General features: G+C 34.2%; 4 long non-coding RNA genes across 5 annotated transcripts in view; 1 reads left to right on the forward strand and 3 right to left on the reverse strand.

Annotated features, from left to right (window-relative positions):
• The window catches only part of LOC138128122 (uncharacterized), a 197,680-nt gene that overhangs the window by 17,373 nt on the left and 156,997 nt on the right, over positions 1 to 23,310 (reverse strand). The gene's annotated exons all lie outside the window — the stretch shown is intronic.
• On the reverse strand, positions 167 to 8,309 carry LOC138128128 (uncharacterized). Of its 2 annotated transcripts, none has more exons than XR_011158552.1 (3): positions 8,234 to 8,309; positions 7,893 to 8,025; positions 167 to 325 (listed from the first exon to the last, which is right to left on the reverse strand). It is a non-coding gene; the product is annotated as an uncharacterized lncRNA (long non-coding RNA). The 2 variants fall into 2 exon arrangements; XR_011158553.1 differs by lacking the exon at positions 167 to 325 and adding an exon at positions 6,390 to 6,570.
• Positions 4,818 to 6,176, reverse strand: LOC138128127 (uncharacterized). The gene is made up of 2 exons (XR_011158551.1): positions 5,916 to 6,176; positions 4,818 to 5,857 (listed from the first exon to the last, which is right to left on the reverse strand). It is a non-coding gene; the product is annotated as an uncharacterized lncRNA (long non-coding RNA).
• LOC138128871 (uncharacterized) lies at positions 11,774 to 17,730 on the forward strand. The gene is made up of 2 exons (XR_011158945.1): positions 11,774 to 12,395; positions 17,471 to 17,730. It is a non-coding gene; the product is annotated as an uncharacterized lncRNA (long non-coding RNA).

Below are 23,310 nucleotides of genomic sequence, written 5' to 3' on the forward strand. Positions count from 1 at the left end.
ATATATCGCCAGAAATTTTTTCTTGCAGTCCAACACTCGTGTTTGTCGCTCAAAATTACCCTCGGGCTGAAGCCCTCGTGTAATTTTCTTGCGGCAAACACTCGTCTGTCAGGACTGCTCGAAAAAATTTCCGGCAATATATCTGTCCCTTGGTATATTATATATGAAAATTTAAAATACAAACTTCAATTATCAAGAAATTTGCTTTGGAAGAACCACCTAATTGCTTTTTAATTTTCCCTAAAATTAAATATTTCTCAGTACCTTTCAGCGTCACATTGTCCCTTTCATAGTTGTCGGACCAATAATCCTCTTTTACCTGGAACTAAACAATGAGTTCATTGAGGTAAGTATTTATCGCCGCCTAATGGGTTTTCGGCTTTTAAAATGTTTAAAATCCAAGATTAAAGTGTATATAAAAGGAGCCGAATTTACCAGTTCTCTTTCATTCTAATTTCTGTGTTGTCTGTGCCGTGTGTAGTGCCGTGCTAGGTAGTGATAGTGTGCTATTTCAAAATGCCACCGGTGAAAGCGTGCCAAGTTGAAAAATGGACCAAATTGGACAAAAATTTAAGTGTTGACGGAAGCAATGTATTTTGTCAAGCTTGTTCCAAACCAGTAAGCTATATTACAGATTTTAAATTTGCGTTGCTTTAATGTCCTATTTCTACTTTTTAGATACATGCTACAAAGAAGTATCATGTAACACAACATTTAAGTAGTGGTAGACATTTAAAAAATTTAAAAAGTAACGAAGTACAGCCACTATTAAAAACTTTTGTCAGCGATGCCAATAAAAAATCTGGGCCATCTACATCTGAATTTTGTTTAAAATTATGTGAAGCATTTGTTGCAGCAAATATCCCTTTAAAGAAATTGAACAATCCAGTTTTAACAGAATTTTTAGCAACAACAACTAAAGAGATAATACCTTATGAATCTACATTACGCAAGAATTATCTACACATGTGTTATGAATCCGTAAGTGACAATTTTTTTTGTTAAAATATGTTTCTTATTGGGTTAATTCACAGAGAATAAAAGGAATTCAGGAAGATATTTCCGAGAATTATATTTGGATCTCAGTCGATGAAACTACAGATGTCAAGGGTCGCTATATAGCGAATATGATAGTTGGGAAACTTACCCAGGAAGAAGCTGGAAATTCTCATCTTTTAGCGTCAAAGGAACTCGAAAAAACGAACCACAAGACCATTGTTAATTTAATTTAATATATTTTTTTTAATTTTAAATGCCCTGTCTCGCTAGGAATTTTGTACCCTGAAGGAGTCAAAAAAGACAAAGTATATGAAAAAGGCTGGTGAAGTTCTTCAAATATTTTACCAAAACATGATTCATGTTACTTGTTTAGCCCATGGATTGCATAGAATATGTGAAACAATCAGAGAAGAATTTCCTGCTGTTAATAAATTAATTTCCTCGACAAAAAAAGTAGAAATCAAAACTTAACTCGTAAAAATAAAAAAAAGTTTATTTACAGATATTCTTGAAGGCACCGTTACGAGTAGCTAGATATAAAGACATTCTCCCAGATTTGCCCTTGCCCCCCGAGCCAGTACTCACACGTTGGGGATCCTGGCTCTCCGCCTGTTTGTTTTACGCGAATTATTTTGATCGAATCAAAGAGGTAGGTAATACTAATACATTTCCACATTATGTCGATTAAGTTATTTATGTCCGATCGGGCGAATTTTGCCTACTTATGGACTAGTTTTTAGGGCGTAATTCAGTATATTATAGCCCCGGGCTGTAATAGTTATTTATTTAACGAGTTCGTGTGTAATTTTGGCTTTTTTTGGCATGAGTGGACCAGTTTAAAACTCGAGTGAAACGAGAGTTTTAAAGGTCCACGAGTGCCAAAAAAAGCCCAAATTACACAAGAACGAGTTGAATACAACGTTTTTTTGTTCGACGAGCCCCTTAAAGGCTCCAGATCGCTAAAAATCTTTAAAATTAGCTTGACGTTTCGTTTTGACAAGTTGTCAAATTTATCAAAATCCGTTCACACAGGGGAAAATTCTCAAATTCTGACAGTGTCGAACAAAAAACGTTTTTATGGCCCTTGTTTATGCCGTTACTACAGTAATAACAATAACTGGCTTATTCCACCTTCCTGATTTTTGTGTCGTTATTTTAAAATTGAATCTACCTAAATTATTATAAAATTCAAAACTTCGACCGGACATAAAATTTTGGGTGTTGGTCAGTAGCCCGCCGCGGTCAGTTTACCCTTTGCTAGAAGTTTGACGGCCCCAAAAGGTACAGGACGCTTGCGCGCAAATAAGGGATTAAGATAATAAAATACAGCTATACCGTTAAACAGGTAGGACTACTTATTGCCCTTTGCATTGCACATGTTTCTTTTCATTTTGCTATTCTTAGTAAAATCTATAGGTAAAGTGGAATTCTGAAATTTGAGAAAATCTTCAGGGGGTGGATAAATACAATAAATAAAATTCGAAATATGTATAGGAAGCGTTACAAATATGTAACCAATTTAATTAAGTTCTACATGTAAGAATAATGCTATCTACCGATTTGACTTTGTAAAAAGTGTTTGTTACCAATATAGTATGAAATAATATAAATATTTCCCCTAACATTTCAGTGTTTTATATGAATCTGTTACCTAGGTGCGATTCGCAGGTAAACTGACCGCCGCGCGCTACTGACCTATTACTAGGAGGCACTCGAACTGCGCACAGATTAGGAACAGGTAGTCAGGTTATCAGAAGGGTTGCTTAATCTTCAACTGAACTGCGCTCAGTACTTATGCAGGTACTTTTTTTGTTTGTTTCGTTCGACGTTGCCTCCTGTGGATTTTGCCACAGGATAGCGACAAACAGACGCCAAATGTTGGGATTTTCCCAGTTCTTTGAGGGCCCACCAACGTATCGAAAGTAGGTACTTGTCGGCGGCATCATAATTCATAAACCAAATTGGACAGGCCGCTCTAACAACATTATGAATTTCCAAAAACTATCTATTTCAAATAGTTGTCCATTGAGCAGATAGGAGAACCGAGAAGGGTGATGGCCAATAACAATTTTCAAAAAACTGTTTAGTGGGGGCTGGAAGGAGTGGTAAGAACGTGAGAAGAAATTATAAATAAGTGAGTTATAAGTAACAAATATAAGTTATTTGTGAATTTTAGTTTTACTAAAAGCGTAAATATGGAAAAATTTGATACTATGTTAAGTCAATGTGGACAGTTGTTGTTAATTTTTGAAAAATACAAGTTTAGAAAATACAGTTTTAAAAACAAGTGAAGAAACAGTGTGGCGGTGTACAAACAAAAATTGCATAGCAACAGTTTACACTCTAAATTCAGTTTTTTCGAGAAAAGAAGGTACTCACAATCACAATTTGGAATAAGAATTATTGGTAAGACCAAAAGTCAGTAACTCCTTAAAGAGACAAGCCCAAGAATTCATTTCTGCCAAACCAGCGAAATTAATTCGGAAAGAATTAAATAATCAAAGAGACGCATTAGAAACTATATCTGTCACCGATTTTCGATACATAAGAAACAATATTAATCGTGCACGATTACAATTAGTGCCAAAATTGCCAAGATCGGCTGAAGAGGTACAAATATTTTTAAATACTGCGAACTTAAAAACAAGTAAGGAAGAACCGTTCTTGTTGTGTAACAATCTATCAGAAAATATCGTTGTTTTCTTGTAAAAGCAATATCGAATTTATGTGCCAACAAGACACTCTTTACATGGACGGCACATTCGAATTTTGCACAAAATTCTTTGGGCAACTTTTTACCATACATGCATTGTGCAATGAGGTTTATGTGCCGGTAGTATTTTGTTGATTGAAAAATAAATCAAAAAGTACTTATTTAAGACTATTTAATATATTAAAAGAAAAATGTGATTTGATGCATTGTATTCTAAACCCGAAGACTATTGTAATTGATTTCGAAATGGCAATTCATTTAAGCGTCGAAGAAGTTTGGCAAGGAGTCCAAATTATTGGATGCCGATTCCATCTTGCGCTATCATGGTACGTATTATTTCATATTTCTTTTTTCTTTGTTAAGCAAATAATACATAACTTAAAATGATTTTTTATTACAGGTGGCGTAAAATACAGCAACTGGGACTAGCTTCAGAATATAAAAACGAGCAGTCTCCTATTGGAACCTGGCTAAAACATTTATTCGGCCTGACATTTCTTCCACCGGCGGAAGTGGGAGATTGTTTCGTGGAAGATTTCATGTGCGAAAAACCAGAAAATTCGAAACTTGACCAGTTTGCTGATTATTTGGTTGACAATTACATCGACAGTGAGTCTAAATTTCCTCCAGAGATATGGGCGGAAAACAGTTGCAGCATTTTAAGGACGACAAACACATGCGAATCTTTCCATTCTAAATTTAAAAGAGAAAATTCAAGCCCATATCCAAACATACATTCATTTTTAAAAGTATTGTTGGAAATGCAAACCGACACATATGTAAAACTTAATTCTATTAAGCGAAATGAAAAGAAATATATTCGACGGGAAATATTGTTAAAACAGAACTTTATCCGATCAAAAATTATACAGTTAGATAGGCATGAAATATCACGTTATAATTTTGTTAAATGTATTTCGTATAAATTTAGTAGTATTGCGAATTTGTAATAGGTAAATATATTACTTTTTATGTTATGTATTATAATACAGGGTCTCTATAAATGATTGTCGGGTCCAGCCAGCCATGGAAACTTGTCAAATTTTGAATGTGCCGCTTTGTTCGGCAATTAATGAATGTCACATTTTCAGGTTAGGTTGTTGGCTTTTAACCAGAGACAAGTTTCAACTGTGCTTTACTCTTGCTAACATTAATGTATTTATTATTTAATATCAACACCCACAGGGGAACAATTATTGCCCCCATCGTACCGCCACACACTGTACAGGAATTGGTATGAGAACAAATCCAAACAGATAAATATTGAGAACACCTTGTCCTCGTATACCACAATACAATACTTGATACTGCCTTTTTGTCTGCTTTAGTGCTTTCACATTTCTTGTTTTATGCTAGTGGTAAATACGACCTAGACTGAATTGTCGAATATGGTATTGACTCCCATTTTTTCTTCCAATATAAATAACAGTGTTTTTCATAACAAGTAAGTCTTACTGGTTTTTCAATCAAATCAAATGTATTCAACAACATAATTTACAACACTAAAAAACGATAACAAATAGGTATTTTTTTATAAAATAGATTGAGAATGTCCCCCATTAACTTCTAAACACTTGACAATTCTTCATTTATTTTCAAAAATATTTTGCAGCTTTTCTTAGTTAAGGGTAGGTATAGCAACACTGCTATCCACAGTTCCACACACCAATTTTCAAAACATGTAAAGGAGTCTCTACAAATTGGTGTGGATTCTCAGTACTCCAAATTATGAAATTGAGGTGATTTTCAAACTGAACACAACTTTGATAATCTGCAGGTTAGAGTTCTTGTACAACACTAATTTTATAAAGATGCAGTTGTAGCCTATTTTTAATGATTTTGTGACAAGTGCATGGTGGTACACCAGATTGTTGAGATAAACAGGCTATTGATATCTGTAGTCTTTTCCACCATTTCTTTCAAATCCTTGAGTATTTCATCAGATACTGGTGCTCGTCCTAATGATTTACCCCTGCTAATTGTTCTGATTGTTAAAAATCTGTTCACAATGTTGTTCAGATATTTTGATGGAATTCATTTTTACAAACAGATAATTCCCCATTATTAAACCTTCCATTTCGAAAGTAAAAAACAACAATGAACGTGTTCTGTTCAACAGAATAAACCATTGTAAAGAAAATAAAGCTAAAATAAAACATAGAACATTAAAGCATAACCTCACAAATTTTGCCAGTGTATTTACCTCTAAAAGCGGACGTACTTGCAATTTTTATTGAAAAATACTGATTTTTGGTGTATATTAACTGTGATTAACTGCGATAAAACGAATATAAGGAACCAAAACTCGACTGACAAGCGCAAACGAAACGTCAGTCACTAATGTCAGAAGTGACCGTGAAAACGAACTAGAATTTGGCATCGGTTTCAAAAAAGCGGAACAGTAAAATTTTTTTCCAAGGCTGGCTTGACCAGACAATCATTTATAGAGACCCTGTATAAACATTTACATTTTGTAAAAATATTGAAATAAATAATTTGATTTGTGAGGGAAAAGGAATTTGAATCAATGGTTACTTCACCATCTCTCTAATCCTTTTGGATACTGAGCGCAGTTCAGGTGTTTGTAAAGGTCAGTCCAGGTAGAAAAAATTTCTTGAGCGCAGTTTGAATGTCGGATTAAGGATCTAATGGATTTTGTGCGCAGTTCAGAGGATTAATTTTTATTAAAACACATTATTCAACTTTGCCACAAGTAATACAAGATTTAGAGACCCGTGGCTTGTCTTTGGTTGAATATGTAGATATTTTTGAGGGTGCTAAACTTGCTGTTGAAAAAGTTTCCAGTGATGTGGGTAAAAAAATCCAGACGAAATTAAAGGACGTGCTAGCCAGAAATCCTGGAATTCAAACAATTATGGATGTAGCTGTAATTCATAGAGAGGGCGTAGGGACAACACCTTTAACTATTAAACAAACAAGTGCCTTAAAATTTGCACCAGTAACATCTTGCGATGTTGAGCGATCGTTCTCGCATTATAAAACTATTTTATCAGATAGACGGCAAAATTTATTGCCCTAAAATATAGAAAAATACCTGGTTTCTTCGTGGAAAGTAGATATTTAAGTTTTTCTATAGTGTGTATAATCTGAATGCTTTTTTGAATAAAGAATAATTTATTAAATAAATTGCCTTTTTTGTCCATTTTTGGTACTTTTCTTGCCTTTTTTGGAAATTTTATGCCGCCTTTTTGCCTATTTTTTTTGCCTTTTACGCCATTTTTTCTTGCCTGAATATCCGCTCTCTAAGTATGTATAAACACTTCGTAGCGCAGTCTATCAACTTTAGTGTACTGAATAACTCTAGAAACTAATCTATGCAACAATTTACTAAGTGGTGTGAACACATCGTAGACTAAATCTAGACACGAGTGTCGACATTTGAGTGTCTGGTGTATACGTAGCTTTAGTCATTATAGATTTTAATCAGGTTAAATTTCATGTTTATTTCTCTTAAAATAAAAGCATATATGAAACAAAATATTTTTTTCATGGTAGTCCTTAAATCACTTAAATCACGTTTCAACACTATCCATAGTTTTACAACCAGGTCTGAAGAAGTTAAAATGGCAAAACAATTTAAATCCTCGTTCAAATAATATTAATGATGAATCTTTACTACAATGTGTGGCTAATTGTAAACCTTTATATGATAAAACACAAATCACTATTCCAGAAGGAGAACAGCAAAATGCTTTGAGTTGATGTATGGCACGAAAGTTTGCAGCTTCCAAGTGTGTGTCCTGGCACATGTCACTCTCATGCCATGCATAGAGTTGTTAGAAAGGGTTGTTATATATTGCATTCGTCAAGCACGCGTGCTGCGTTTGTACCTTCCATGAAAAGTGATTAGAATTAGATTTAGTTAACATTGCTTCTGATCATATTTAAAACTTATACCTGCCTTTCGTTGGGCAAATGTTTTAGATTCTTTAAAATGAAGCTTGAGGTATCTTACACTATACAAATGCAGAGTAGGTGGTTTCTTACAAATTACCTATGTAATTGCAACTGACATGTCAAGTAATTCACCTATTGTCAATGTGCTCCAATATTTACTGCAACAATGACCTGCGATAATTAGATACGTGTCTACTTCCTGAACATTTTGATCACATTCTGAGAACGCCACAATTTAATAAATACATACTTAGAAACTTACCATTCAGTGGTGAGTTGCTAATTGTTTCAGGTGTTCTTTAGTGACTTCCGAAGCTGATGTCTCATTTTGTTGATATCAAAATTGCAAATCCTGAATGTCTCAAAAACCACATACAACATCGGCACAGTTCATTCTGTAATACAACAAAATGAATAATGAAGACGTTCAGCAGACGGAAAATGTTAATATAACCTAAAAATGGTGCTCACGCTTTACATTCACAATCAGTAAATTTTAACCGTAAGCCAACAAACTAGTACATGTAAGCGACTATGGCTGATATAATGAAAAATATAGTCAATAATGAACAGAATAAACAATACATGCAAAGAAAAACTTACAAGTTCATTTGTCCCACAACACAAGTAATAATTAATGAACGAACACCAAACCAAAACAAAAAGCACATGGACCATGGACTCATGGATGTGATGTGAGGATGTGACATGCAATTGCCATGCGCGACCACCAATCCAGAGATAAAACTATATAGAACGCAAACTCCCTTTTATATTTTTGGTTCTTGGAAAAATGCGCCATCTGTTGGCTTGTGGACGGTGCGTCCTTAACCGGCTAGATTTTAGAATGTATTATGATTTATCACGACCTGCTGTATAATAACCGGCCTGTTCATTTCATTAAAAAAGCATTGCGAAAATGTTTCCGAGAGAGAACCAATTTTCGTAGATGAGGGCGCCACAGTAGTCACAGTACGGGCGCTTCTAAAGAATAAAAATGCGGAAAAATATGTTTAGACATGATTTTATAGAGTTAAGATTGAGTGCAGTAAGTTCATATTTTCTTTCTAAAACAATACTGAATACAATTGTATTTTTGATTTTAAATTCGAATGTCATTTAAAAAAAAATTCTCGGTGACAAAAACTTAAGATGAATAATATCCCCAAAAAGCGCCCGTACACTAGCGCCACAGAATAGAGAACATTGTTCTTTATTCTGTGCTAGCGCTCTGCGGGGATCACTCAAATTACACTTTTGAACAGGCAGGTTATAATACAGCAGGTCGTGTGATTTATATTTATGAATTTTAGCAAGGCGGTCTCTATTTTAACAGGCCAGGACACTGGCTGTGTTGCCAAATTTCTTAGTGGGCCATTCCATAGCATCCTGAGTTTCAAAAATATTGGCACTTCCATAGAAAGGCGGTTCATTCAAAAATAATTTTGACAAGACAATTAATTGTGCAATTAATTTCAGTAATTGAAAAACTAAACATGCCACACAAATGTTACGTACCCAATTGTAGTGATGGATAAATGACCGGTCATTTATTTTTGGTCAAAGTTGACCGGTCCTTGATCGGTCAATTACCAGTCATTGGTCAAAAAGTAGGAACTAGTTAAACATCACAAAATGATTCTTTCCATGTCAAGGATTGATTTAATACCAAATAATGGTTCTTAATTCCATTTTTTATAAGATTTATTGATCGATAAATTATTGTTCTAAAATTGTGTAAGAGAGGTTAAGTTTGAATTGTTTGAAGTTATACTTTGTTTTATCTTTAACATATTTGCTTGAATTTGAACTTTTTGTTAATTTAAAATCCTTTAAAACTTTCAACACAACTGTGTGTGTGTATTTTCAGTTTTTTTGTTTCTTTTAAAATACTTAAACATTCGTTTAGAATTTAAAAAAGTAGATAAGTATTTTATGAAAATATGTAAAAATATATTGTATGTCATCGTAAGAAGACACAAAAACGATTGTAAAACAAAAACCACTTCTTCCTAATAGATAAAAAGCTTAATAATCGTTTTCCACAATGATCTCTATTAAAGTTTTAGATGTTTCATTGTCATAATTTACTTATTTATTGTTATAATCGATTTCTTCATTGTCAGCAGCTACGTAAATGAAATCAGACAAACCAACATAACCTCATTTCATCAGTCAAACAGTCATCATAATCCTATAATCTTCAACATTATAAGCGGGAAATTTAAATTTTAAAAATGACTGGTCAAATTCGTCAAGTCATTGACAATTATTGACCGGTCAAATGGGTCATTGACTAAGTCAATTACCAGACCTCACAACACTACCCAATTGCAAGTCAAATTATGTTTCAAGCAAGTCTTCCTACATTAGCGTTTTCAAATTCCCATCGAAGAAGATTAGAATGCAAGAAGGGATACGTATTTTGGAACTAAAAAACTGGCGCGTGAGGTCTTTGTTGCTCGTTCCATTAGGTCTAAAATCCATTTTAAATTATACTCAATTTCATATAAATGTGCATCTAAGCAAGCCATGAAAATCTGATTTTCTGTTGGTATTAAAGCCAAAGCTAGTGACTTTTACTTTCAAAGTTGCTTGCTATGCGCGAACTCGATTTGACTAATTTTTCAGTTTTGTCAAGGCGGTCTCTATTTTAACAGGCCAGGAGACTGGCTGTGTTGCCAAATTTCTTAGTGGGCCATTTCATAGCATCCTGAGTTTCAAAAATATTGGCACTTCCATAGAAAGGCGGTTCATTCAAAAATCATTTTGACAAGACAATTAATTTCAGTAATTGAAAAATAAACATGCCACACAAATATATGTTGTGTTCTCGTAGATACCCAATTGCAAGTCAAATTATACTTCAAGCAAGTCTTCCTACGTTAGCGTTTTCAAATTCCCATCGAAGAAGATTAGAATGCAAGAATGGATGCGGATTTTGGAACTAGAAAACTGGCGCGTGAGGTCTTTGTTGCTCGTTCCATTAGGTCTAAAATCCATTTTAAATTATAAACCTGTATTGATGGTAGGGTCCATACACCCGAGTGGGTAGCTTTTGCAGTTCTTATTTATTTTTAACAATTCATACTGCACCTTTATTGGTCTTTAATGGTCTCTGTGTACGACTTTAGAAACAAAATCTTGTCCTGAGCTGTACAATGTACAGGTGGCATGCGTTGGAATTTGCACTCGAGCAAATGCAATCAAGGTGAACTAAAAGGACTTCTATCTTCATTTTGGATAGGATACTTATTGTTCAGAATACAGGACTATGAAATTTTACTAACAATAGCTATCTTATAAAACAGGATACACATAATTACCTTGACTTGGTCACCTGATATACTTTGACTGAAGTAAAGTTGCAATACGAGAATTAGAAAAATGTTTCAGTGATGATTACCTGACAGCTAACAATGACAAAATAGTGAGTGACAGTGAGTGATCACAAAACTTCAAAACTAGTAAGTTTTTTTAAAGGTTGGCGAAGCAACGTTGTCAGACGTTAGTGGGCCATTCCACAGACTACTTTTTGAAGTCAGTGTCACGGCCTGTTAAAATAGAGACCGCCTTGGTTTTGTCCATTTTAACATTGCTGTTTTCAAAAGCAATGTTACGTCTTTTTACTGATTAAATTAAAATTATTCTTATTTGTTGCTGTGTTTGTATTTTTACCAAGTAAAGATTTATTGGACATGACATTCATAAATGTGACTTTTGCAATGTAACTAAATTAAAGGTGCTTTTACACATGCACAACTCACTTGATGAACATTTATATGAAATCGACTATACAGGGTGTTAGGGAATGGTCTCCCGAGAATTTCAGGGTGAGTCTGTGACAGAAAATGTGGTCGAAAACCTTAGTACAATTTTTTCCTAACATGAATGGTTTTCTCAAAAATAAAAATTTAAAACGGTGCCCGACTGTTTGGGAACTTTTGCACCGTTTTATTGTTGTGATAATTAAATAAATAGTTAACGTTTTGTAATTAATGTTAATTGCTTAGCAACCAAAAACAACAATGACTCTATGTCACAATGACGTTTCGATAAACTAACAACAAAACAGACAAATCGGTCAAGAAATTGCGTATTTTAGGACATAAATGTGCAATGTCAATTCTTGCAGATCCCTGTTATGTTTGTTCTGACACGAAAGAAGATTTCAGATGAAGTGAGCAGTAAGCTTAACTTGTACTGTTCCCATCAGGATTGGAATAATTACAGGTGGCACAAGTTGAGTAGAAACGATAAAATATAAATTCAAGCCACTTTGAAATGCCCCAAAATATAATCCTTTTAATAAATGTATTACATAATTATCAAATTAGGAACTAAAATTTTTTAAAGGATGGCCGTCACAGACTTGTCCTAAAAATAAGGGCAGATTTTCAAGACATTCGGATCTAAATCAAATTATCCAACGAGCCTTAAGTTCTAGCCACATTTTCTCCTTTCTTGAACCATGTGGCCTCTTGAGAGATGATGGTAAAAGACCTGATGGTGGTACACTCATTCCATGGAGTAAAGGTCAACGCCTAATATGGGATGTAACATGTGTTGACACTTTGACTGATTCTTACATAAGAAAAACTTCCATAATTGCAGGATCAGCTGCTGAAGAAGCAAGTAAACGAAAACATGACAAATATCAAAATTTAAAGTCTGCAAATTATATTTTTAAAGCATTAGTTTTCAAAACATTAGGTCCATGGAGTTTGGAATGTAATACATTTATCGATTACTAAAATTTACACAAGTAGGTCTGACCTAATTTCTTAAAAAATTACAACATATGTTTTAGAAAATATACATTAGATTAAAATTTATTTAATTACTAGATCATTTTTTACAATACTTGATAAGCTTAAATTTGTGAATGAAACGTGGAGTTACCAAAACGACAAGCTGCAAATCATTCAGTCACACGTTCATCAAGTACCTTCGCCCATTTCTTCTTCATTCTCTCCTCTCACATGATCATCACTCTCATTCATTTCTATTTCGACGATAATAACTTCAGGAGCTTCACTTACATCGTACTCACATAAGTTGGCTACATTTTCACTCATATCAGAATTACCACTCACTTGCATATTTGAATCACCTATTTGCTCGTGGTCACTAAATGACAAAACATCACTGGCAGATTCAGACAATGATGCTTCATCATCAGAATCATCTGAATCTGCTAGTGATATTATGATCGGAGGAATATCTCTGCAACTAAAATTACCCATTAGTTTTTGCCAATCTTGTGTGATCAATTTTTCACAATGAGTTATGCTATCACTCCACATTTTTTGAGTATATCCTGATAACGCTTCGTCCCATTCATCTTCTACTGCTTTTTTTTTTGGAAGGTTGTGATTGTTGTGAACTAATATTTTTATTATAGTAAGGCTTACAGAATCCCCAAACCAGCTCAATAGGATTGTATTGACAGTTATAAGGTGGGAGTCAGGGCCGTAACCAGCGCAGGGCCAGGCAGGGCTTCGCCCTGCCTGCGGAGATTCTTGCCCTTCCAAGGCAAATTTCAGATGTAATATGGCAAAGCCCACTATATTAAGAAATAAATTACATAAATTATTATTAAAATATTGTTTCTCAGATTATGATATACCTACGTTTGTTAATATTCCTTTCGTCAGCTGTAATTAATAGGTATTTTAATTCCAAAACATAAAATGCGATATAATAAAATCGTGTTTTTTTTGTCATAATTCGATATTCAAAAAGTGCCAGTTCGGTAGTTCGGCTGTGCGATTGCGATATCAATCGCCTACCGCTTTACTGAGAATACTCTTTTCCAAGAAACAACAACACCCGTTCCGGTAGTTAATTCTGCACAAGTGCAAGCCGCAGAAATTCTTATTTCTGTAGCATTCAGATTTTGCCTTACCTTTAGTGGAGTGGAACCAAAATTTTAAGTGTTATTAAAGAGTCAAAAGGTGAAAGTGATACTGACTAATAACTATCTAGTGGGAGGTTAACAAAAGTAATTTAATAGGCATTCGATAGTGTACATATTTAGTAGTGATGGATATAAGGAATTTTTTCGTTAAAAAACCAAGATTAGAAGATTCGAATAACTCGCACGTTACAATTCCCAAAAGTAATGATCATCAGGCTGGCGATGATAATGTTCAAATAGCCTCTACTAGTTCTAATTATAAAAATCACAATACACCGGCGCCATCGGATTTAGTTGGAATGGGAAAGCTTATCAAGCAAGTGGAACTTAAAACTTATCCTAAACAGGCTAATGGTCGTTCTTTCCACTCACATTGGTACAAAAAATTTAAATGGCTGGAATACTCTGTTCAAAGTGATGCTGCCTTTTGTTATGCGTGCAGACAATTTCAACCATTTGCCAACAAAGAAAAAACATATACCGAAACGGGGTATAGGAACTGGAAGAACGCTCTAGATTCAAAAAATGGTTTCCCAAAACATGAAAATACCGAAGTTCACATAACGTCAATGAAAATGTGGAAGGAAAAACTCGCAAGACAGAATACGGGCATCTTTGTATCCACACTAGTCAATCATAATATACTGGAAAAGCATAGATATTACATTAAATCGATTGCAGAAATTATACAATTTCTGGCGATTAATGAATTAGCGCTGAGAGGTGCATATGAAGCAGAAGAACACGCTGAACGAAGTTTATTCAGTAATCTTTTCAAATTCACACTTAAAAAAGATACATTGCTTTCTGAATGTGCACAGCATATACCGAAAAATGCGAATTACACATCGCCAGCAATTCAAAATGAAATTATTGAAATTTTGTCAGACATGGTGCGGGAGTCTGTTGTTGCAGACATCAGAAACGCTGATGTGCCGTGGTTTACATTGATGGAAGATGGAACGCGAGACAAAAATAATAGGGAGAACATATCAATAGCCATCCGGTACGTTAAAAATGGAAAAGTCTTCGAGTCATTGTTGGGTATTTATACTACAAAGGAGTTAGATGCGAAGAACTTTACCGACCTGACGCTGGATATCATGGAAAAAAACAATTTAGACACTTCGCGTCTTCTGAGTCAATGTTACGACGGTGCCAGTGTCATGAGTGGCAAAAGAGGAGGTGTTGCCGCATTAATCCAGAAGAAATTAAAGAGGAATGTGCCGTACGTACATTGTGCTAATCACAGATTGCACCTAGTTGTTATTAAAATGGTCTCAGATGTAGCTAAGATCAAACATTTTTTCGATCAATGTATACTGTTACACACATTCTTCCAACACGGAAAAGTTGCGGCGATATATGAAGGTAAAAGTATTGTTAGGGTCCTTGATCAACGCTGGTCAGGTCATCTGGCAATTGTCAATGTTATTTCTTCCAACTTTAAAGAGATCTTAAAAACACTGAATGCCATCATAAAAAGTGATAAATTTACTGGAGAAGATGTTGCTAAATGCATTGGATTGAAAAGTGTCATGCTTGGAATAGAATTTCGCTTTAGTTTAATGCTTATGAGAAATATCTTGCGAATTTTAGAACCTGCAGATGCCATTTTGCAAAACCGTTCAAGTAGTTTGAAAGATGCTTTGTCGGTTATAAAATCTGTAAAGCAACGCATCGCAAAACTAAGAGAAGTGGATATATTTCCTGAAATTTTTACGGAGTCAGAAGTATTGGTGGGCAATACTAAGGCATCAACATCAGAAATTAATTTTGATTCTAAAAAACGGGAAAAGAGAGTTCCTGTGTCTATGAAAGACTATGTAGTTTTCGAAAAATTACCATGTAACACAGGTAATAATGATAATGAACCATCGCAAATGAGACAATTACATTTCGAAGTAATTGATTTAGTAATAACACAATTGGATGAACGATTCTGTGAGAACGAAGAACTTTTAAATTCCATCAGCAGCATAGAAGAATTCAATTACGAAAAACTGGTAGTTTTGGAGAAACTAGGTATGTAGTATAAAAAACCTAGTAGGTTTTTCTTTTACTTTTTGTAAAGAAGTGATTTTATTTTAATTCAGAACAATAAATTATATCTTTCTTTGAGGTGCCACCATTCCTTCCAAAGAAGAACTCTCAGTGGTAAAATGTTTCTTTGAAGAAAATCCATCAGATACTGACAAATTTGAACATCTGTATAAGCTGCGAGAAGCTTTCAGGAAAACGTACGATCTCTTCGCCACCGTTGCCACTTTTGGATGCAGTACAGCTTGCTGCGAATCTTCATTTTCGACAGTAACTGCTATTAACCGTCCTCAAAGAATTGCAATGACACATCAGCGTATGGCTGACTTGGTCTATTTAGCTTTTGAGAAAAAACGAACGCAGGAAATTGATTTCGATTTGTTCTTGTCAAAATTTAATAACAAGCGTGACAGAAAATTACAGCTTTATTAATTAGGTACTCATCGCAAAGGTGTATTTAAACATACCACTACATTTTTGTTCTTTCTTAAACTTTTATATCTCTAATAAACTACCTTTAACCTTTACGTTTAAATTTTTTAGCCCTTCCATGAAAATCGCCTGCCCTTTCTGCAACCAAAGGCTGGCTACGGCCCTGGTGGGAGTCTCAACACTTCAACACTTTGAGTATGTAATAACTCGTCAATTTGGTATTTTTTGGTGCCAATGCGTGATCTAATAATAGTCATTAATTCTTTTTTTGTTAATTTCATACTAAAGGGAATTTTGCGTTCAGTTAGCCAAGATTGTAAATTTAATTTGTTCCAAGAATAGGTAGGGGGACGCTCTACAAGCACCGAATGATACGGGGCGTTATCCATTACCACAACAACCTTTTGGTGGAAGCATTGAAGCGTTGAAACTAATTGTTCTTCTAGTCTTCTACCCATTTTTTGAATAACTCCCCGTTCATCGTTTTGTAATAGACGGCACTATCAATATTGCTGTTTAAAAGGAATTTGCAACCTTCCAAAAATCCAAATTTACAGCCTGCGTGGAGAACGGTAAAACGCTTACCCTCAGTGACTGTAATTTTTTTAGGCATAGTTCTCCTGTCATTTTCATTTAACCACCGTCTTATTGGCGCACCGTTTTGGTATATCCACGTTTCATCCAAAAAGACAAATAAAGCATTTTTTTCTTTATATTGTAAATATTTCCGCAAAAACTTAATTTTCAATGATTTTAACCTGGGACTTTCAATTAAGATTTTTCGGTTATTTACTTTTTTATATTGATAACCCATTGTTTTGACAATAGATCTAAATGTTGTTAAGCTTCCGATATAGTCCAATTCATTTTTGGCATAATGGTACAAGTCTGCCATGGTAAAATATTTATTGTTCTCGTTCAGCCGATAATAGTATACTATATATTGAGGGAGAGAAATGCATGATTTTTCCTAAGGTGCAGTTTGTAGCCAGAGGGCGAAGCCCGAGGGCTACAAAGCACCGAGGGAAAAATGAGCATTCTCTCCAGAAGTATATATACTATTTTTTTCACGGTAGGGAGTAGAAACAGCACAAAAATCTCAAATTTTAAGAATAAAAAAATGATGACAAATGAGTTGTCATCTTTCGATGAATTTAATGAAATTAGTAGTTGCCTTGACAACACAATTAGATTTTTGTCACAACAGTCAAAAAAAATGAAAACTCCCATTAGATTTTTGTCACAACTGTCAAAAAAATGAAAACTCCCTAGGGAGCAAGTATTTGCAAATATTTGCTCCCTAGGGAGAAAATGCTCTACTTCTGTCACGATGTTGACATCCGAAAAGTTGATTTCTACTCCCGATCGTGAAAAAATATGATTATTTAGATCTTGTTTAAAATCATATTTTTGAAAGAATTCGGACTTAGGTTTCTTTCCTTGTTTAGGATGGGAAAAAGGTATTCCGGATTTATGCTGGGACATTATGGCATGGACAGCACTTCTTGAGCACTAGAAAAAGCAAATATTAAAGGAAAGGGCACAAGTTTTTGAAATTAGACCCAAAAGAGAATCAATTTTTGCATAATAAATAAAAAGATGAAAAGATCCTGAATTGAAGGCGTAATGTAATGTAAATCTGATTTTTGAATGCTGTGTTGATGGCGATGTAAAGTCTAAATTTAAGAATAAAGAGTTGTTCGTGAGCTATTGTAATATAAAACACATAAAATGGATAAATTGCATTGTATGTATGTATGCTTGTATTGTAATTAAATCAACCGTTCATACCGCAAAAATATTCTGAACTTTCGACTCAAGTTGACGTTGGGAAGCTTCCGGGTATGCAGATTGCAATTCTAACGTGCATCTCACAAGCGATTGTTTCATATGCTTTGATAGCACAAGTCGTTTTGGATCCATTGCTTCTAATTTTATTGCAAATTGTAATTTATTTCAATAAATGCCGCAAATTTAATTTTATAACTCCCGAAATGAAGTTGCCACATGGTAAGTTGCCTAACTACAGATTGCCGCTCTTGCAGTCATGTCAAAGCTATTAGGCATTCACGATCTTTTTGGGACCGAGTTGGCTATGATTTTTTCTTTTCATGTTGGACTAACTGATTCAGTGATGCAACGGATGCAACTTTTTATTCTGTCAGTGCCTGTTTGACATTTTGTTCCCACCGCATTGCCAGATTTATTATTTTAATATTCGTAAGAAAGTAAATGATTTAGCAAGTGTGTAAAAATAATTTTAATTTCCGTCAAAGGAAAAGTAAAAATTGCCAAAATAATTTTGTTACGACAAAAAATTTCCATTAAACGATGCTACTTCCAATTTAAAAAGGACAAACCAGATTTAAGAGATCCGGCAACAATGTACCTATTCAGAAAATATAACCTCAAAGAACATAAACAGTATAGGTATGCTATATGCAATCAAATGTTGATGTGCTTTATGGTTGGTGTCGCAGTAATGGTCTCCCCTTGAATCGTGACAAATGCTACATTCTCTCGTTCTCTCGTAAGACCAAGCCGCTTATGTTCGATTATAGAATTGGGAATGCTTTATTGACTAGGTGTTTCACTTTCAAGGATTTAGGCGTTACATTTGATGCTCAATTCACCTTCAATGAACATGTTGATATTATTGTGGCATCATCAGTCAAAACTTTAGGTTTCATCTTTCGATCGTGCAAACGATTCAGGTCTGAGAGTTGCTTAAGGGCACTTTATTTTACCTTGGTCAGATCTAAATTGGAGTACTGTTCAATTGTATGGTCGCCGATCTACCGAAAAGGTGTTGATGCTTTGGAGTCGGTTCAGAGGAAGTTTGCCAAGTATCTTCTGTTCAAGTTAATTGCGGAATTTCCTCCAAGAGGTACTCCTAATTCTGTTCTTTATGATATGGCAAATCTGCGTTCTCTCAATATGAGACGTAATGATAGCTTTCTGATATTTCTATATAAGATCATACACGGCATTATTAATTCTCCCTTCTTGTTATCCCAAATTTATTTCAATGTGCCTCGGGCAAATCTTAGATCTGGTCGTTTTTTTTATGTTCCGCGAGCAGTTACTAATATACTGCATCGTTCCCCTCTTTATACTGCCTGCACATTATTCAATAGCAACTGTAGTGAGTGCGATATTTTTGTGATTAGTCTTGGACAATTTAAGAGATTGATTACCTGCATTTCAGAGGTTTAATTGAGCGTTTCCCGTAACGGGTACACAGTCGCTTTTTGAGCTGTTACATTGTATAACGCTGTTTACTGTTGGTTTTTGTTTGGGTGTACAACCTGTTAACCAACATACCAAATAATAATAATAATAATAATAATAATAATAATAATAATATAATATAATTTCAGCAACGGGAATAGTACCGCAATCTCTTTTTAAAAATTTAAAAATTCTGGATTTAAATAACACATTGGTAGTTGAAATTCAAAAAGGTATATTATTATACTCATGTCACATCGTGAGGAAATTCCTTAACATTGACACAGAACATAATACACAACAAAGTCAAAATGCGGAGGCGAGACGCCGGTAATTATGTTGATAAGCACTGCACTATTACTTGATAGTAATATCCGTAATAGTGTATGTACTCCGGCAAAATTGCCGTGCCGCCGGGTGGAGGTAGGATAGTAAATATATATATGGGTATGCTAGACTCGCACAGTGACACTGCGCATGTCCAAGCCTGGCAGTTTGTTACGTCACTGGTGGAAAGCAAAGCCCCAGACTCCTCCTCTGTACGTATGGTTCAAATGTAATTTCGGCAAATTACAACAAATAATGTTAAGGAATTAAATTATGCTATAATAAAATCATCTGAAACATAGTATTGGGTGATTCAAAATGATTGTGGCCAAGTATGGCAACTATGTACTATGTCGGCCAAAAAATTTTGGCCGTCATTGTCTGTCAATTCAAAAAAAAAATGTAATCCGTACTTTATTGTCATCATGATTACCGTCTTGATTATGAACGTTATTTTTTGGGTGGTAAATTTCAAAACTCAAAATTATTTTCTCATTTCTACTACACAGAACGTTTACCTCAGGTTATCTATGTACGATTGCTCTAATTTTGTTTATTCATGTCGGATTTTTGGAATATCTGAGCTTCAAACAGTTTAAATTATTGATTGTCAAAATGACAAGAATCGAAAGTGGGGTTAGATTCCTAAAGGTTTATTTACACTTTACTTGAATGTCAAGAAAGTGACGGCCAAAATTTTTTGGCCGCAATAGTACGAACATTTATGTGGCAACTGTGTGGGTAGGATAGAGTTGACATTTCCTTGACAGTTCATAGTCGTGCAATTTTGTAAGTTGTCAAATCAATGTGTAATGGAATTGAAAAAATCAAATGCACGCTTATGAAATGTCATACAATTGTCAACTCTACCCCATTCACACAGTTGCCACATAAATTTTCGTACATAGTTGCCATACTTGGCCACAATCATTTTGAATCACCCAATATATTACACTATAAGTGATGAAAGTGCCTGATTTTTCAACGAGTAATACATGATATACTCACGAACGCCAGCGAGTGAGGATAGTATTACGAGTTGAAAAATCGCACTTTGATCACGAATTGTGTATACTATTTTTTCCAACGTCGCTTATGAAAATGAGTCTCAATTTTAAATTTCTTTATAATTATTTTACTCCCCAATTTTTTTAATCTTCCGGATCTGGAGTTTCAATTAATGCAAATAACAGCGTTTTAAATTTTTATATTAATAAGTTCACCTGACATCCGCACTGTCAGTGTCACTTTTTATTCAAATTGGTCGAATGTACGGTCGGTGGACAAATAAAACTGGGACACTTAAAATTTAATCTATGTAAATCAGACCATTGAATTGTCAATATATTTGTCAGTGTCTATATAATATGTCATACCAAAGTTAACCTATTTGTGATAAAGCCATAATTAAACGATGCAAATTTATAAATTTTGACTTATGTGATTGTCATTTTTGTCCCAGTTTTATTTGTCCACCGACTGTACATCAAAATTTCGACTTTTCTTTTGAGTGTACATTAAATCTAGTGATAAATAAATTGCCACTGTCAGATAGAAGCAGTTGGGTTATAAACTGGTGTTTCAAATTATTTTTTCTAATTTTGACATATAAAGTGACACTTTTCAAAATTAATAGACGTTTGGAAACGTCACACTTTTCGTAACCAGTTACGAAAAGTAAAATCTTTCCTAACTGGTTAGGAAAAATTTATTGTATCATCAATTTGACACTGTCATATTTTTTGTTTTTAAGCAAAATAACCGTGCCTACTTACCTACTTCATATTCTAACACAATAATAATTTATTATTAATGAAATTCATTACTTTGTTTAACGTTTGAAGAAACTTTTTTTTTGTCAAAATTAGAAAAAATCTTGTATGTAACACGCTAGGAAATGCAATTTTGTGTAACTCGTTACACAAAATAACGCAGTTCCTAACTGGTTACACAAATAGCTATTATTTAACGCTATTTAAGGTATTGCATCTAAATCTTCCTCAGAATAGAACTCCAATTCTGATCCTGAATCGGACGCGGCAAGAGAAATAATTGTTGGAGGAACGTCAGCAATAGATAAATGACTCATATGCCTTTCTAATGTGGCAACATTATTTTACGTAAATTACCAAGTTAGGTCTATTTACCATTTATCATAGGGATTTTAAAAATTACCAACAGCTTGTAAACCTGACAGTGCGGATGTCAAGTGAACGGATAATAGTAGATTGTTAATGTAGTAGATTGTTAAATAAATTTTCCTCACTAGTGAGTTTACTTTCTCCATTTTCCTCACTAGTGATGCAAATGTCTATTTTCCTCACTAAATTGAGTGAATTGAAGTTTACAATACGTTTCATTATTTTTTTTTAATTTATTACTTGCTTAACGGTCAGCGCGTTTTCTTTTATCATAATTAATTTTTTGTTGCTGCAGCTCTACGTTTAAAAATAATTATTTACACTACGAGAGAGGAAGGTAAAGCTTTTGTTCACGCGAATTGCATGTTCGGCCACGACGCGCAGCGGAGTGGTCGATGCAATTCAAGTGAACAAAAGCGGCCTTACTCTCGAGTGCTGTATTTGATTTTGTTCGATACCAGACATAACTCCTTAGAAAATGAGTCTGTAACTTTATATTCAAAATTTTAAATAAAATTAAAATAAAATAAATAAATCACATTTTCGGAGAGATCTGTTGCTATGGAAAAAAATGAAATACAAAATAAACAAAGTTTTGCAAAGTCAATAAAGTGATTGTGCACACCACGTTGTGGAAATGGTTGACGAAGAATTCTGTGTTCCTGATGACGTCCTGGAAGAGGCAAGTGCCGCGAAGTACCAAATGGTGCCTACGAAATCAAAATTACGATACCAGAAAGAATTGGAAATATTTACAAAATGGCAGACCGAGATCAAGGGAAAACACGAAAGCAGCATCAGCGCGGTTGTGATATTCAATGTTGAAGAGTACACTGTTTGTATTTCAAAACATTAATATCTTCAGGTATCCAGGTAAGTGCTTTTTTAATAAGCTATTATTTGTTTTAATATAATAAATTGTACAGGTTCAACAGTCTCACACTCTCACCTCCTTTTTGAAAACAAAATGTAGAAACTATCAGCCGAAAAAAGCTACAACTTTTTCAAGAAACGATGTTTGCAAGGTTTTACTGGAAACGGCGGACCAAGAGTGGATCCTTCAGAAAGTTATACTGATGATGGGCATATTCGGTGGCCGTCGTGATGAATTATGTAAAGTGATGAATTGTTATACAGTGAGTTTTTTTTAAGACTGGCCATAGGGTTTTTCAAGCTACATTTTTCAACCCCCTGTTAACTTTTGTCCTCATGAAAATATTCAACCCAGTTTTGTAGTAAAGTTGTGGGATATGATAATGTGTTGAAACAATTTCAATTTAATAACCAGAATCAAGGAAAAGTTAGCAAAAAGACATTTTTTGAATTCCGTTTGCTCCAATTTTAAATTTTCAGTAGGCTAAAATTTCACCTGATATTTGTAATTTTGATATGTAATTGATTGTGTGATTGCTTAACTGCCTCTGGAGGCCATTTTGAACATTTCATTTAATTTTTATTAAAGTAAAGAAACTTGTTTTTATTTGTAAATTGTCTATTACAACCATTTAGGTATTACAAAATGTAGTAAATGACTAGATAATACTATTGTTTAATCTAAAAACAGCGCTAGGTTTTGTAATTTTGACAAA

Source organism: Tenebrio molitor, chromosome 4, assembly GCF_963966145.1.
Source record: "Tenebrio molitor chromosome 4, icTenMoli1.1, whole genome shotgun sequence".
Taxonomy (NCBI): domain Eukaryota; kingdom Metazoa; phylum Arthropoda; class Insecta; order Coleoptera; family Tenebrionidae; genus Tenebrio; species Tenebrio molitor.